Genomic DNA, 6,000 nt, shown 5'->3' on the forward strand with positions numbered 1-6,000 from the left:
ATGCCCTTGACCAGAATCGAACCCGAGACCCTTCAGTCCGCAGGCCAACGATCTATCCACTAAGCCAAACCGGTTAGGGCTACTTCTAGAACATTTTCATCACCACACTCCTTGACCATAATTGCCCCACCCTCATCCCGCACCCTAGCTGTAGACAACATTAGTCTGCTTTCTGCCTCCATGGATATGGCCACCCTGGACATTTCATATCAGGGGAATTATTCAATATGTGACCTTCTGAGTCTGGCTTCTTTCACTCAGCATCAAGTTTTCAAGATTCATCTATGATTATAGCATGTGTCAGTATTCCATTCCTTTTTAAGGCTGAGTAATATTCCACTGTGTGAATAGACTACATTCTGTTTATTCATCTGATGAGATACTTGGGTTGTTTCCACCTTTGGCTACTAAGAATAATGTTGCTATGAACACTTGTATACACGTTTGTTTGTTGTTGTTGTTTTTTTAAAGAATAGTTTATTGATGTGTAGAAAGAGAGGAAGGGAGAAGAGAGAAACATCAATGTGTGAGAGCAAAACACTGATCAGCTGCCTCCTGCACACCCCCTACCGAGGCATGTGCCCTGACAGGGAATTCAACCAGCAACCTTTGGGTGCATGGAACGACGCCCAACCAACTGAGCCACACTGGGAGGTAGACTGGAAGGCCTCGGGTTCCATTCCCATACTAGTTTTTGTGTGGACGTACGTTTCATTCCTCATGGATAGATACCTGGAAGCAAAATTGCTGGGTCCTATGGTACCTCTATGTTTACTCTCCTGAGGAACTGCCCAACTGTTTTCCAAAGGACTGCCCCATTCTACAGCCCCACCAGCAGTGGAGGAAGTTTCCAATTTCTCCACATCCTCATCAATACTTGTTATTGTCTGTCTTTTTGGTGTTAGTCATCCCAGTGGATGTTATCACTGGGGTTTGATTTGCATTTCCCTGAAAGCTAAACACTGAGCATCTATTAATGTGCTGATTGGTCACTTGTATATCTTTTTTAGAGATATGTCTGTTTCCCATTTTTTAATCGGGTCATTTGTCTTTTTTTGCATTGCGTTACAAGGGTTTTTTATCTATTCTGGCTACAAGTCCCTCATCAAATAGATGACTTGAACATTTTCTCCACCCTGGTCCCCATTCAGGGGACCACGTATAGGAGATGTGTGCCCTCCTGTCCATAGTTTTGGCAAATCTGCATTCTGTGTCTCATCAGGAAACTAACATCACACACACATTTATAGTCTGAATTCCCAAGTGCCAACTGTCATGTGCAGCTCAGGCAATGTGAGGGTGAGACCAGCAGGGTGTGCAGGACACACGGATCCTCCTAGGGCCGTGGTCGGCACACTGCGGCTTGCGAGCCGCATGCGGCTCTTTGGCCCCTTGAGTGTGGCTCTTTCTAAGCCTTAGGAGTACCCTAATTAAGTTAATAACAATGTACCTACCTATATAGTTTCAGTTTAAAAAATTTGGCTCTCAAAAGAAATTTCAATCGTTGTACTGTTGATATTTGGCTCTGTTGAGTAATGAGTTTGCCGACCACTGTCCTAGTACATGCTATCTCCACACAACAGCCAGTGTTCTTTCTAGAAGATGCCAACCATGCCACTTTCCTCCTAGATCCTTCAATGCCGCCCCTACCTGCTCTCTCAATAAAGGCCCCACCTCCCACCTCTCCATCTGACACTCTGCCAGGCTGTCCCCCATCTGTTTGGGATACTCTCACCAGCCCCTACATGATTTCTGTGAGTCTTGACTTCAATGTCACTTACACTGGGGAACCTTGTAGGTAGACCCTCCAAAGTGCCCCCCGCCCATTATCTGTCTATGGTTTAACAACGGCTCCCTCATAACTGAGCCTCAAAAAGGTGGGTCCTGAAGACCCCTGGCACAGGGCTGGCACACAGCAGTCATGCCAGGGCTCATGGAAGGAACCCTCTGTTGCTGAGCCAGCCATGGGGCACCTGCAGTCTAACATGTTACACACACACACCAAGCCGGACCAAGTCCAGGAGGTGCTCACCTTACCTCACACACATCCTGTGCAGACAACAGAGGCTGAGCCTCCCCCACACTCTCCTGTCATTTAGGGGTACAGGTAGGGAAGGGAGAGGCCCTGAGTGCTCCCAGCCAACAGATGATCCTAAGGCCCCCCAAATTTTAATCAGCAAACCAATTGAGTTCCTAGCCTAGACCCAGACACAAAACATGCACAAGACAGTACACAAAACCCAGGAAGGGCCCCTGGCCAAAATTCGCAGCACACAATACCTGAGAAACGGTCAGCCAAAATCACCCCCACCTGAAACTAACTGATGGACAGACCACACCTGGAGCAGCAGTGCTGTCACATCCAGAACGTTCTGTGGTCACGAACATCCTATCTTTGTGCTGTCCTTTCCAACACAGGAGCCACTTGGCTCCAGAGCACTTGAAATATGTGTCACCACACAATGCAGCTCTGGACCCAACTATCATCAATCTATAGGAAACAGAGGGCAGAGGGATACGTTGGATGATGCCGTGGAGGTGACGCAGAGACACAAGCCAACCCCAGGGACTGTCAAGCCAGTTTCTTCAACAAAGTGCACAGGGGGGAAGATGAAAGGGAAGCCTATCCACCAGCAGAGATCTAAAAGACACCAACTGCCCTGGCTGGTGAGGCTGCTGGTTGGAGTGTTGTCCATGGACTGGAAGGTCTCAGGTTTGATTCCCGGTCAGGGCACATACTGGGCTCATAGGGGAGATAACTGATGGATGTATTGATGTATCGCTCCCTCTCTAAAATCAATTAAAAATAAAAATTAAGAAAGTTGGAATAAAAAAAAGACTACCTTTTTAAAAAAAGAAGACACCAACTAATTGCACTGTGTGGGCCTTATTTGGATCCTAATTCAAACTACTATAAAAAACTGAGACGCCCTAGCCCAGTGGTCGCCAACCTTTTGGACCTCATGGACCACCAGTGGTCCGCTGCTCCAAAGGTTTCCTTAAACCAGTGGTCGCCAACCTTTCGGACCTCACGGACCACCAGTTGACGACTGCTGCCCTAGCCAGTTTGGCTCAATGGACAGAGTGTCAGCCTGCAGACTGAAGGGTCCTGGGTTCAATTCCAGTCAAGGAGACGTGCCTGGGTTGCAGGCTCGAGCCCCAGTAGGGGGCGTGCAGGAGGCAGCTGATCAATGATTCTCTTTCATCATAGACCTATCTCTCTTTCCCTTTCCCTTCCTCTCTGAAATCAATAATATATATATTTAAAAAAAAACTGAGACAACCAAAAATGTGAACACAATGGACATGTTATGGGATCAAGGAATTACTCACTGTTGCAGGTATAATCATGGTGTTGCCATACACTCCAAAATGCTTATAGATCAAAGAATAGGATGCTAGAATTTGTTTCAAAAAAGGGGGGTGGGGGTGAAGGGCAGATTAGGCCACAGAGCAGTGGGTCCCTGAGGTTCACCAGGCTATTCTGCCTACCTCTATATATGTTCAAATTCTCCATGATAAAGCTTTACAATTAGAGTAGCAGCATTTTGCTGAGTGATGTCACCGTTTTCAGGCTGCTTGGTTAACCTAAGAAAGGCTGGGAGCTTCGGGAGCCCACATGGGTCAGACTCTCACCCAGGTCCTGCCAAGGGGTCCCAAATAGAGGGTGGCTGCAAGACACTGATAAAGAGGCACCAAGCCTCCCAGAAGAGGCTGCTGGGTCCCCTGCACATCTGCACCCTCGCCCAGAAGGCTTCCTGGCTTCTCCAAGTTCAGCCCTTCTCCCTTGGAGAAGAGAAGGCCCATCTACCTCCCTCTCCCTGAGGAGGGGATTTGCAGGGTGAATAGGCAGAATGGCTGGGGCAGCCCACAGAGTGCAGATGGGGAGCCAGCGGGGGCCTCACCATCTGCACCCAAGGGTCCAGTCTCCCTTGAGCCCTAGCCCTCAGCCTTCTGGAAATCTCCCAGAAGCAACTTGAGGGTGTAAAGAAGAGTATGAAGTCTCCTCTATTCCCCATCCACCTGCCTCCAAGGGTCCTGTCACACACACTCAGAGGGGCCAACAACCCTGGAATTCTGCCAGGTCAGGTCGGGCCAGGCCGCCAGCTCCCAGGACCTCCAAAGCCCAGGAGCAGAGCCTAAGGCGACACATGCAAGGCAACAGGCCTGGGCCCCATCACTGTCTCCTAGAGCCTCTGAGCATGGGCCCTGCTGCTGGCCTTGGACCCACCAGCATTGTTTATTCCCTGGATAATTCCCAGAAGCTGGCTGGGACTAGCCAGCAGGAGCCAGGCCAGATCCCTAGCAACTCCCAGCCCATCAGGGATTAAAGTAATCTCACCCACAGCATCAGGAACAAGGGATAGGGTGGGTCTGATGCAACTCTGTGAGCGCTGGTGGCAGGCAGGAGGCTCATCTCCACAGAGACAGCAGAGATGGCAAATGCTTTAGTGGTCATGAAGCAAGACAATAGGCCCAGAGCAGCCCCCACAGCTCCTGGCTGGTCCTAGAGAACCTGCTCTTCCCCCAAGTCCACCTGGCAAAGCCCCAAGAACATCTGGACTGCTCAGGAGAAGCACACACCCCAACATCCAAACACTGACCATCAGGCCCCCTAATTAAAGGTGACTGGAGTCACCCAGGGAACAATTTTACAAAACTGAATGCCAGAGCCCACCCCCAGATTTAACCTTCGGCCAAGGAGAGATGGAGTCCTGCCTTAGTGCCTGGAAGTGCCCAAGAAATCCACACGGGACCTTAGGGATGTGGATCAGCAGGCCCTGAGCCTCCCCCACCCCCAGGAAAAACTGTCTACAAATCTTGGTCCCCTGCAACCTTTTTATCCCAACTCTGGATCCTGAGCACCTCAGTCAAACCCAGCTCTGCCATGTACTGGCTATTACTTGGTATTTGCGCTTGGACAAGATGCATCACCTGCATCTCCGTTTTCTCATCTGTAAAACGGGGGTCTTCACTGTACCTTCACCTCAGAGGGTTAGGGTGAGGGTTAAGCATGACAACCACCACCAGAGCTTGGCACAGGACCTCACCCAAGGCAAGCTCTCCATAAAGGCTGACTTGTTACTACTTCCAAAATGCAAACCTGACAGCTCTTTGGTGTTGTAAACCTCACCACCCTCTGTTCCCAGAATAACATCAGAGCCCTAGAGAGGACACTTGAGGCCCCTCAGGACCCCTGCCCATGTTGCCTCCATTCCCTCACACTTTCCCTGCAGCTGCAACACTGCAGCTACACACAACCAAGCCCAGCCTCCAGGTCTCTGCAGACATGGTTCCCTCCTCCCTTCCTCTAGACCAGGGGTACGGAACATCCAGCCCTCCGACCGCCTGTGAAATCATTTGGTCTGGCCCTGCCAAGGCACTGGGGGTGAGTTAATTAAATGTTTGACCAAAGATAGCTAGGCTAATTTTTAGGTTGATAATTTTGTATGGCCCCCACGAATGATGGAACGATGTTGTAAATATCCAAATGGCCCTCGGCAGAAAAAAAGTTTCCCCACCCCTGCCCTAGACCCACCTTCCTGCCCATCCTTAGGTTTCGGGCCAATTCTTACACATCCATCAAATCCGTGTCCAGACACTCCTCCTGGGAACCCTTCCCTGCCATCCCACAGAGGGCTCTCCGCCTCCTAGCTTCCCTTTGGGCTCTAAGGTGCTGGGTATCCACCGGCCAAATCCTATTAGTCCCTAATTAGGGCTTCAGTGTTTGCAGTCTCCATTCAGAGACCGCCCCACCCCGCCCCCGCACGCTGCCCAGGACCCCACCCCCCGCCCCCCGTCAACTCGAATTTGCAGACCCCAGAGGAGGCACGGGGGGGGATTCAGGAAACAGATCTAATTCTGTTTCACTCTGGGTCATTCCGAGCGGTATGACAGCCGGACACCGACAGAGGTTTTCCCCAATTGGGGGGCCCCACATAGATACGCTGATTGTTTCCCGAAATAAGGCTGGCCCGCAGTCCGTTTCCGCTCTAGAGG

This window comes from Myotis lucifugus, unplaced genomic scaffold (genome assembly GCF_000147115.1).
Source record: "Myotis lucifugus unplaced genomic scaffold, Myoluc2.0 scaffold_332, whole genome shotgun sequence".
NCBI classification, from domain to species: Eukaryota; Metazoa; Chordata; class Mammalia; order Chiroptera; family Vespertilionidae; genus Myotis; species Myotis lucifugus.